Source organism: Misgurnus anguillicaudatus, chromosome 16 (assembly GCF_027580225.2).
Source record: "Misgurnus anguillicaudatus chromosome 16, ASM2758022v2, whole genome shotgun sequence".
NCBI lineage: Eukaryota > Metazoa > Chordata > Actinopteri > Cypriniformes > Cobitidae > Misgurnus > Misgurnus anguillicaudatus.
The window spans coordinates 19,406,820-19,418,693 of record NC_073352.2 but is presented as its reverse complement, the minus strand read 5'-3'; the positions used below and the strand labels follow the sequence as shown (position 1 = coordinate 19,418,693).

Below are 11,874 nucleotides of genomic sequence, written 5' to 3'. Positions count from 1 at the left end.
CCGTTCTCCGTTCGACTCGAGTTTTACACAAAATATTAATCAGACTTGGGACCCGAAGTAATTAAACTAGGACCGACCCCGATGCGACTGACCATTTAAAATATAAACCCGGAACCGCACGGGTCTCGGGTATTCCGTGAAGGCCTCTAATGGTAAAACTCTTTTCAAGTTCAGACACATGGAAGGATACAATGTGACACATGCTTCGCGTCATACCCAAATCATTGAGAAACAGAAAGCACGCGAACGCTCACCGTGTTGAAGGCTCAGAGCACGTTCTAAAACGTATTCTTAAAATACACATTTCTGTTTTAATAAATGCTCATAGTAAATGATAGCATATTGCCTAAAACATAAGGTAGGTACAAAAATAATTAGTGATACATGTGCTATTTGTGAACGAAAAATATAGGATTACCGGCATTTAGAACAGACGACGTCAGACAGCGCTGACAACTTCGGCCCAATCATATAGATGACGCGTTTACCCCCGCAATATTTACAGACGTTTCCACACATGTGCTGCTTAAAAATTGAGCACACCTTAAGTTAACATCCACATTTCTTCACCAAAGTTGTTTCAAACAGCTTACCATCTATTTGCCAAATTGCTGACGTCCTTAGCACACCCTCTGTGATTTGCAGACGGCCCCTAAAGCAGCCTAAAACTAACTTTACCTCGCTCCTCTGTGAAGCCTAATGTGCAAACGCAGATTCCGTTTGACGCCCCTAACGCAATGCTGTTTGGTCACAAGCAACTTTGCGACTGTCAGCGGTTGCCACAGATGTGAAAACAACAAAATACGGACCGTGGATATTAAGTAATAACCCGCAATTGTTTACAAATACGACACTGAGCTCACCGGCCGCGCGCCACATGTAACTTCCGCTTTTTCTTCGAGTTTACTGGTATTTTGATAAGTGTGATTGATGTCTTAATGGTAAAAATACGGAACGTCACTGCATGTGTGAACAGCACTTTTTTTGGTATTTACTGGTAAATTAATTCTGGTAAATTCATGGTAATAACAACAAGCACCTCCTCAGCCTCACGTCCGCCTTCCGCCATATTTGTTTTCACTCCGCACGTGAACAGTGAATTAGGCGCACACAAACTACCGCATCAACTAGATTTATCGTTGTTATCGTGAGTTGACAGATTTTCACCTCAAGGATAAATTTTGGCGGTATATCGCAAACGATAAGATATCGCCCATCCCTAATGGGACCTTTAAAAAATTCTTATTTAGGAAAATTTTTAAATTTTATTTGTAGCTACTGACGCATGTTTACTTAATATTTAATTAGAGAGAACCATATTTTCTATTAATTTTCCATTAAATAATGTGTTAAATGATTCTGCCACCTTATGAGAATAGCCAAATCTCTTATTGAGGAATAAAGAACTGGCTAAGGACACAACCTTTCCATATAACTTGTAAAAGTCAAAAAGAACTAAACAACATGAATCGCACTAATAAAAAGTCACTTGAATGTTCTGTGTAATGTTATGTGTTAGAGTCTAAGTGTTTATCTGGTAATAGGAGCCCAATACTGTTTATGAAAGTATCTTCACATGTGGCGTGTTAAACAATGGCCTGTTAAAATCATTCTGCACTACCCTACGCCAGGGATTCCCAAAGTGTGGTGCGCGCACCCCCAGGGGTACGCGAGCTGCCACCAGGGGGTGCGCGAGAGGAAAAATGTAATGGCGGTCTGTTTCTTTAAATGGGATTTTCCATACAAACAAAAAAAATAAATAAAAATTAACAGTAAACATTTCCTTTGTAATCGCTTTTATTTTAAATAAAAAACTATAAAAAATTAGTTTTTGATAGAAACGTAGAAGACAGCTGCTGTCTTTATACGCACTGCTCTTCTGTTATGCACTGCAGCCACCATATGCGTGCCAACTCGTTTCATTCATTCCATATATATTATAAATATGCTTAACTGGCTGAAATCAGGGAAACTGTCAAGTGTGGGACGTCTTGATAAAGTTGTTAGTCACGAAGGAGGAGAGGGACTAAGAGAGAGAGAAGTTTTTATGGCAAAAATAGAAATAATGAAATGTGACGAGACATGGGCACGTCTGATGCACAGGATACGCGAGCAATGTGTTTTCATGCATGGTAAAGAGACCGCCAATGAATTAAATAATAAAATACATAAATACTTACAAAGACACTGTAGAGAACTTATTAAAAGCTTTCATTTAATTTTGTTTTAAACTTGAGCTGTTATAATGAATCTGCAAACTATTATACACCTTTTGTGCGAACAGTAAAGGCTTTCGTGAATGATGGGTCTGCACGTTACGCACGCATCTAGAAGGAGAGCGCACTGCTAAACATGAGGACACTCTCATATATCTTCTATTAGCTGATGGCAGTAAGTGTAAATTTTTTACCATAGGAAACTCGAATGGCATCTAAATATCACAGTGGTTAAACGCATACACGGGGGCGCGCATCTACGCTGAGCATAGCTGCATCTGGTCGTACCCAGATAGCAAAAAATATCCGCATGGCTTCTTTATGTCGCCAGCCCCAAGCTGACGGCTATAGGTGCGTCCCACTGGCGGGGATGAAACTTTTGCCGCTGAATACGTCACTCTCATTTGTTGCGAGATGCCGCCAGCATGCAGCCGGCGGACCGACTGCTTAATTTATGCAAAAGCGGCTCCAGCGGCGATCCGCCGTCAGACCTGTTTGCGATTACGCCCTTATGACGCTTACTGCCACCAGAGCACCGCCGGTGGTATCTATCTGGATAGTTTCAGATGGTGCAACACACGTAAATATTTTTCACAATGTCAGACGTAGTTGCAACCGGCCCCTGGTTATTTGCGCAAGATTAAACATGAGTCTTTAAAAACAAATCTTTTTAGCTTTTTTTTTGAAGTGTGGATTGGGGGTGCGCCAACCCGGTTGGGGCATAGAAGGGGGTGCGCAGGAAAAAAAGTTTGGGAACCCCTGCCCTACGCCATAAACGACAAAAACTTTCCCTGATAGGCTTTACCTGCAGAAGCCTTAAACAGAAGATACTTGTGAACACAGGTAACAGTAATGCTACAGTACTTGTATTCATTGTTTCTTTAGTGGTCAGCTTTGGTCAGACCACATCCTGCTCTTATTCAAGGTCATAATACCTCATATACCAAGTGATCTGGTCTAAAAATATTATATATGATTAAAGGAATACTCAAGTTTCATAAAAAATCCTGATAATTTACTCACCCCCCATGTCATCCAAGTTGTTTATGTCTTTCTTTGTTCAAACGAGAAGAAATTACGTTTTTTGAGGAAAACATTTTTTTTTTATACACTTTATTGTACCTTGACAGTTTACAGTTGCAATGCAGCTTCAAAGGACTCTAAACGATCCCAAATGAGGCATAAGAGTCTTATCTAGCAAAACGATTGTCATTTTCGGCAAGAAAAAAATTCACTTTTAAACCACACCTTCTTGTCTCGCCAGCCGTTTGATGGCCGGCACCACATCACGTATTGAGTAAACACGTCTAAAGGTCACGCATGACATATGCGAAACTACCGCCCCAGTGTTGACAAGTGTGGAGAAAGAGGACCATTTAGACGTTGTTGTATATGTTGAATGATACTAATAAATGTCTTTGTGTCAATTTATTGTTCAAAATGGTCCGCAAATGTGCATTTCACATATAACCTTTCGACGTGCTTATGCAGTACGTAAGGTCATGCTGGCGCGTCCCATGGCTAGTGCAAGACGAGACATTGTGGTTTAAAAGGGCATATTTTTTATTTTTTCGTTTTGCTAAATAAGACCCTCATGCCTCTTTTGGGATCGTTTAGAGCCATTTGAAGCTGTGTTGAATATGCAATTTTGAAACTGTAAACGGTTAGGGTCCGATAAAGTCTATTAAATTCAGAAAAAAACTGGAATGTTTTCCTTAAAAAAGAGAGATGTAAACGGACATAGGGGTGAGTAAATTATCGGGATTTTTTATGAAAGTGGAGTATTCCTTTAATATCAACTTCGGCATGTCTGTCCGCAAAAGGTACATATTAAATATAAATAAATTAAATATTAATTTTTAAAAGTTTTAGTGTTTCATATTTTATCAGTAATGTAATCTTACTGTTTTGTGTTTAAACTTATGGCATGGCTATAACGGCATTTCAGAGTAAAGGATATTGTATGGTTTTGCAATGTATACATTTGTACTTTCATGTGTTTTTGTGGTACACACAAGTGCCCATATTACAACACCAGCACTGCAGGAAGGGTTCAGGTTCACTAAGAGATATAACCTACATGATTTGAGACCATTTAAGGCTATTTCTCTACGAGGAACTTTAAAATGGACTGTCGTAGAATGTTACTAATATTAAATATGATAAATAATCTGTCCATGATGTATGCACAGGAAAAAGCTTAAATATAAGTCTAATTTTTGCTCTAGTACTGACACCAGACTGCAAAATGATTGTTTCAATTCAAGTTTTAACACCACCTCTATATGTCATTGGTTAGACAATCAATAGGCTTTTTGCCCAGCTGCACTACTTCCTGAACTTCAGCCAGCTCCTTGTTTCCTGTCTGCCATTATTGGACAAACTGATTAATCCAGGTGTGTCTGGTTATTGTTGTTGTGACTACTGATTAATCAGTTTGTCCAATAATGGCAGACAGGAAACAAGGAGCTGGCTGAAGTTCAGGAAGTAGTGCAGCTGGGTATAAACCCTATTAAACACCATTGCTTGAGCTAATGTTATGTACGGTTGTTCAGTCAGGACACTCAAACAAACAGACTAGAAGTGCTAGTGGCGCACACATCACCCTAAAACTAACTGATAAAAATAACATTTGCCAAATCAAATCTGGGGTGTAGAACATTCAGTAACATAAAATTGAACTGCATGAGTGTTGAATTATTTTTGTGACAGATATAATCTGTACTGGGGCAAGTTCATCATGTTCTGTCATTTGTTTCAATCTGTGACGAGTGAGTGACCAATCATCCATTTGTTCTCACAATAGAACAAACATTCTATTCCCAAGACATAATTGAATTGATAATATCTCTCAGTTCAGCAAGTACACTAACTATTAGTTATGTTGAACAGACAAAATAAATAAAACTAGAAAAATTTTGAAGTTTCATGAATGGAAAGACATGAAGATCATCCTATCAGCTTTAAATACAAAAAAACATACAAAAACCTGTACCATGATTTCAATGTAAAGTGAGTGAACCAACCAATCACTTCCTTAAACAATCTTGAGACAAATGTAAAAATGTAAGGAATGTTAAGATAGCAGTGCACTTTTATCTCAGGTTACCGTTTAGTCCTCTAATTCCCCTTTATAGACATGACTGCAGTAAACCTTTTATCTTTAACACCATGAATGCAATCTAAACCTGCTTCAGGCTTGAGGAATTTTATGCTCTCAGGTACTGAATGTTTTAGAAAGCAAGATATATTGTCATACAGACTCACTGCCATATTCAGGGGAAAAACACGTTAAACTCCTGGGGCAACCATTGTCTATAGATCAGTCCAATCCACTAAATTAATTTAATAAAAGAACAGACATTTCATAAAAGAGACAACAATGGGTAATCTGTTCTGTCACAGTAATACAGCAGTGTTATTTTTTCAGTTCAATAAACTGTTCTAAGAAGGAGGGCCGGGTTCCAGGAGACCTCATAAAAGTTGTCTGTGGTGAGACCACGTAGCGTGTGAGGTTCTCAGATGAAGAGTTAGCAGGAACAAAGCACATGGCTGATTTTAAGTGTGACACCCACAGTACAAAAAAAGCATTTTGAGTGTGGCCAAAAATGATGAACAGGATAAGAGTTATCAGATCTCGAATAAAGAGCGAGAAAACCAGCATACAAGATTTTAACATTTAGTTCTTGTTGACAGTTGTATTAAAATGCATTTAGATAAATAAGAAAGATAAGGGTTGTATGAATCTCAACATGGCGGTATGCAACAAAAATGTATCACCAGCATAAATATTTCCAAAAGATCTTAAAACATCTTGGCATGGTTTCACAGACAAGGCTTAGCTAAAGCCAGGACTAGGCCTAAGTTCAATTCAGATGTTTAAAGGGGTCATAGTGTGAAAATTTTACTTTTTTCATGTTTAAGTGCTATAATTGGGTCTCCGGTGCTTGTATTAACATAGAAAATGTAAAAAAGAAGAACAACTTAGTAACTTTGTTTGGGTAAGCCATTTTTCTGCAAGCATGTGAAAAATCAGTTGTTTAATTTCACCTGTTTTGTGAGGTAGGTAGCACAAAACCTCCGCCCCTTAATCTGCACTACTGTATATCCAACCACGGCACAGCCATTTAGTGCAGAGAGAAAGAGAGAGAAAATAATTGAAAGCAAAATGTAGTTTCAATGGCAACAAACCACCATCATTGCGATAAGTGCTTGCATTTCATTAGCTCATTTGCATTTAAACTCATTTACAAGTCAATTCAACTTACTATTATTTATCTTGACTAGAAATTAATTGTTATAACTACAGGTGAGTTGTTATAATTTAAAAAATTAAGTTGACTTTTCTCAACTCTATTTTATAATTTGTGACAACTCATCTCTGTTGACATGACTTGTAAATCTGAGTTGATTTAACAAAAGATTTAAGGCAGCAAAGCATTTTTACAGTGTATGCACTCTGGGAACACTAAAGACTTATTTTACATCTTAAAAGTCACGTTCTTTCTGTGTTTTTGAAGCTTTGATTGTGTTTACAGTGCGCAATATAACATATGGTCATGTTTCACGTGTAAAAAAATGCTGTATTTTTTACACAATTTACTTATCTGTATAGCGCAGTTTTCACTGTCCTCAAAGCGTGCTGATGTCTTCCTTGTTCTATGAAGTCCCTACTTCATAAATACGTATTGAGTTTTGATAGTGTAGCTTGTTTAGTGTGTGGTGATTCGATAGCAGCTTAGCTTGCCGTTAGCTTACCTGGCGACTTGCGTATTCCTGTGGGCGGAGTTTAGTCTATTGATGTCATTAAAGCAGGAAGTAGAGGGCTGTAGTCCAAACCGGTCATTCGCTGTAGGCTTTTGAAAGGCGAATTCTGTTACAGAAGATATATTTAGCTTTATTATTTTAGAGGGATTATGCTATTATACAGTAGCAACATTACACACTAACTAAGATTTAAAAAATGGGATCAGAAAGAACACGACCTTTAAAAAAAAATTCATAATATGACCCCTTTAAGCATCTTTTAAAAACATGCCTTAGAAAAAGATGTTACTGGTGTGTATCGAGAGGTTTTATTTGGTTGTTAGTAAAACATGTCCTAATATAACTAAGGCCTAGTCTTGGACTAATCTTAACCCTGTCTGGGAAAAGATCACTATACCAGACAGACATGAACAGAACATGTGGATGAAGTAGATCGACCTCCCTGCTCAAAGCGTTTTGTATTCAGTCTGCTCCAGATCCACTCCAGGTTTTCTGCATTTCCAGACCTGCTTGCAACCTGCTGACTGGTGACTCCATGGCAAAAGATCCTGAAGTGAGAGAAAACACAGATGCTCTGACTTTCAAAACTAAAGTTGTTTTTCGCTCCCCACTTTTTTTTACTTACTAGTGCATTGAAATTCTGATCTGGAACCCTACAAGCACAGAAAAGCAGACAATAAAAATCCCAGTGCCGTTATACTAAGTATCAGCACTCTTAAAACGGGTAAAAATGGGTAATTTTGATATTAATCTTGGTCTTAAATATTGTTTTACATTTTGATGATGTCTTTTATCTTAATTTTACTACTTGTTTCTAATTAGTGGTATCTTTATGTAAATGTTGTATTTTGCATGTTGTACAGCACTTTGTTCAGCATTTATGCTGTTTTAAAGGGCTATATAAATAAACTTGACCCTTGACCCTAAAACATCACTTATCCTATGAAATAAGAGGACTGTAAATAATAATATAATCTTGCACTGAATACACTGGGCATATTTAAGGGCAATGCAGCAGGGCTAAATGCAAATTTACCCCGTGTGTACTCATCACCCATAGAGAGGCTCACCTCAACAAATAGCAACCGGATTCTGCTCTTTCTCAAAAGAGAGGAACTGTATGAAATGACTCCCTGCTATTTATAAATCTTGGAAGGCTGCCTTAATGTAGCAACAACAACAAAAACCTTTACTGTTTTCCAGCACTAAGAAATATAGAGAGGTCAGGAGGTAATTATGACGGGGTGTGGCTAAGGAAGTGTCTAACAGACAGGGAAATTCAGCAATAAATGGATGATCTCTTATTTCCTAAAACACAGGCCAGGGAAGGCATGAAGACAATAAAAGAGGCTGACCTCGTTTTATTTCCCAACACAGAAAGCCTGGCTAGTTCTTGTTATCGCCATGCTGTAAAGCTAAAAGTAGCAACTCTACTATCAGCATTTCTCAATAGCGTAACATCAAGCTGCATTAGCATGCAACATGCTTTGTCTCTTATTGGACAGTTTGACTCGCTTTAATGAATTGGATCGTTTAGACAAATCATGTACCACTTCAAATAATTGATTTACTGATCATCTGATTGCATCATTTTTGATGATTCACCCTAATGCAATTACATTTTTGTTTATTTTATCTGTTATAATGGTGCAACCCATCGAAAACTCAAAAATTCGACAACAGTATTATTAAAATGTATAATTGTTATTGTAAGTAATGTTGACTTTAATAGATTAAACATTTTTCTGCTTCACAATACGGACTTAAATGTGCAAAAATACTGACAGGCCTGTGCTCAGATTTGTACTTTTAGTTAATAGAGCCTAATGTTGTCACAGAGACAATAGTGATATTTCAGGATACCCATTTCAGTTGTACCTGCTGGTAACAATTACATAACATTTTCTGTGTGTCATTATGCAAAAATGCTTATACTGTAGTAACTTTGATTTCTGACTAGCTTTTAGTTTGCAAGTTTCGGTTTGCGCACTGCTCAAAACATTAGATGTAATTATTAGATTTGGCTTGAGTATGTCTCCACCAATTGGAAAAACAAAGGGAACCACTTAACTTGTCCCCACAGGCACCAGCTCAATTCCGATGAAAATCTATATGCAACAGTTGGGAATGAATAATGAAAATCAAATAGCACTGCAGGTGAAAGGCTGAGGTGCAGCCCCATTTATAATGTATGTGTTCACACGCTGGCTCTTATGAAGTCCATTCTCATATTTTAATGTTGGAAATTTATTCATTGCTCTTCCATTTACGATTGAGACAATTGAAGACGATGGTGATGGTTCACTCCCACCACCCTTGACTCTTGATAAATGAGGAGTTGTTTATTTATTGATAGTTTCATTTATTTTTAACAATGTCAATTAATCACTTTTGTCTTCTACAAACACATTACAAAAACACACTTGTGTGTGGCAGCTAGTCACTCAAGTCCCGTCCCTCTATTAGGTATCAATAATATTATTTGTATTTGATCTAATTTATTTACACAATAGGGTAGCTCAATACTTTATGGAGAGTAGATAACTTGTGATAAAAAATAAAGGGTTAAAAAATGAGCGTGCTAAAACAGGCTGAGAGAATCTGCTGTAAAGTTTACTTGGGAGGGAATGTGTCTATCTATCACTTAGACGAAATCTAAACTGAGATGGCTTATCTATACTGCTTATGAAGAACTCATCCTTAAATGTAGGAAAAGTGGATCTGTCCTATTGTCAAAAAAGCTCTATGGATTTTCAAGAAAAGGTCCTTTGTGTAAACAGAAGTCCATTATTGTAATGTTATGGATTTCTGTGGAACGTGCTACCAAAACAAAGCTAAATACAGGTGGTGTTTGTTGACATTAGTTGAATCCTTTGTAGAAACGCCTAGCCATTACAAGTTGTTTGCAGGCCAGGGTTCTGTTTGTGTAAAGAATTTGGAGCCATCTGTTTGCAAAAATCCAAATGAAGGTATGTTCTCACTTTATATATGCCTATAGATAATCTATTTCTCTATCTGCATTGTGTGTAGACATGGGCCAGTATGAGATTTTGGCAGTATGATAACCTAAAGCAAAAACACCATGGTTTAACCTACCCAGTCTCACAAAGTTTCGTGATATAGTCACGTATTTTTTTCATTCTTTTTTCGTGATATTATCACAAATTTCAACGGTTTTTCGTGATCGTATAACGAATTCCTGTTTTCGTGTGATTATCACTTATTGGTTACTCAACTGCTTTTTACTATTTTTAAACCATTGTCGCTTCCGTTTAGGGTTAGATTTGGTGCTTGCACTAGAATGTCACTTTATACATTGGTTTATAAAATTTTTTCTGATTTATTTTTTTATATGTCGCCTGGCATTAGGGTTAAAGTTGGGTTTGGGTAGGGATGTCATTTTATGTAAATCTAACCCTAAACCGAAGCGACAATGGTAAGAAAATAGGACAAAACAGTTGAGTTGCCAATGCGTGATAATCACACGAAAACAGGAATTCGTTATACGATCACGAAGAAACGCGAAATTCGTGATAATATTACGAAAAAAGAATAAAAAAATACGTGACTATATAACGAAATTTCGTGAGACTGGGCTGGGTTTAACGGTGTTGCGGTGTTGCCATTGCAACACTAAAATGTGTTTTTTTATGTCTGCGTAACAAACAACAACTTTTCAACTGGACACAATACGTTTAATTTTTAAGCAACGTACAGCATGTATTCTAGGTAAAAATAAAGCCTTTAAATTTTAATATTTAAAAAAATGTTGTAAAATATATTAAATGTAAACATCAAATTAATTATATGACTTATGTAAACATAGCTCATACCTTGAAATGGTATCACAGAAAATGTTAGTGGTTTTGAAACCTTGACTCTTTAAAACCTTGGTAAACCTTAAAACCGGTAACCGGCCCATGCCTAATTGTGTGTAATAAACACTGTGAAATAAACTGTTAAGTAGAATTATACAAAGAGAGCAGAGCATTTTGAAAATAAATTACCCAATGTAATTTCCTAATTAAGGGAAAACTAGGCAGACTTTTTATCCTGCAAATATACTGTAAGTGTATATAGAGTGTTCCAAGTTCCAACCCATATCCAAGATCGGATATTTCCCAGGTATCCTGAGAATGAGGGAGGAAATGACTTGACCATCTGTCTAGCAGATTTACACACATATATCTTTCAACAACGGCTGTAAAACTAGGGCAACCCTATGACACCTCACACTTGTTTTTTTTCCTTTATCTATATAAATCTATTCCCTTTCCTGCTTGGGTCCATCACTGTCTTCATGTTGGCACGTAGCCCTCTTCCCACTTTTACGCTTTCCCACTGTATCGTTCTCTAGCTTTATCTGTATTTTGTCTGTTTTATGAATTTTCACATGTCATGATGTGCAATATGTTGCCATTCCGTTCTACACCTCTCCACAAACATTTCTTGTACAGCATTTCTCTCTTTTTCTCTCTCTCTCTCTAATAAGAGAGTAAATGCCTGTGAGAGATCTTATTAAAACAATCTTCATCAGCCAGCATATCAAGTACATTAAGTTCCTTATTATTCATCATTGGACAGTTATGGTAGCAGGAGTGTTATTGCCAGAAGCATTATAAATAAACAGCAATATGTATTCTTCTGCAGGCCTCTTGATCCCTTCATGTTTACAGGCACCTGTTGTAGCCTCTGGTTATTATTGAGGCTACACTTCCCTGAAATGACTTTGTTCATTTTGAACAAGACATTGCATACAATGTCCTTAAATGTATCTTCAATATTACTATATAAAGTTTTAAAAATAAAGCTCCGGAGACATTTAATGTATAAACATTAGTATATAAACATTAATCCATTACCCAGTTCCACACAACATAATGAATTCAGT

At 36.9% G+C, this 11,874-nt stretch overlaps 1 long non-coding RNA gene across 1 annotated transcript in view; it reads right to left on the bottom strand.

Moving 5' to 3' along the window:
- Positions 1 to 7,314: 7,314 nt before the first annotated feature.
- LOC141350050 (uncharacterized) overlaps positions 7,315 to 11,874 on the bottom strand; it is a 30,447-nt gene continuing 25,887 nt past the window's right edge. The window contains exon 3 of the long non-coding RNA XR_012357970.1: positions 7,315 to 7,531. This is a non-coding gene — a long non-coding RNA (uncharacterized lncRNA). The remainder of the gene's footprint in view (positions 7,532 to 11,874) is intronic.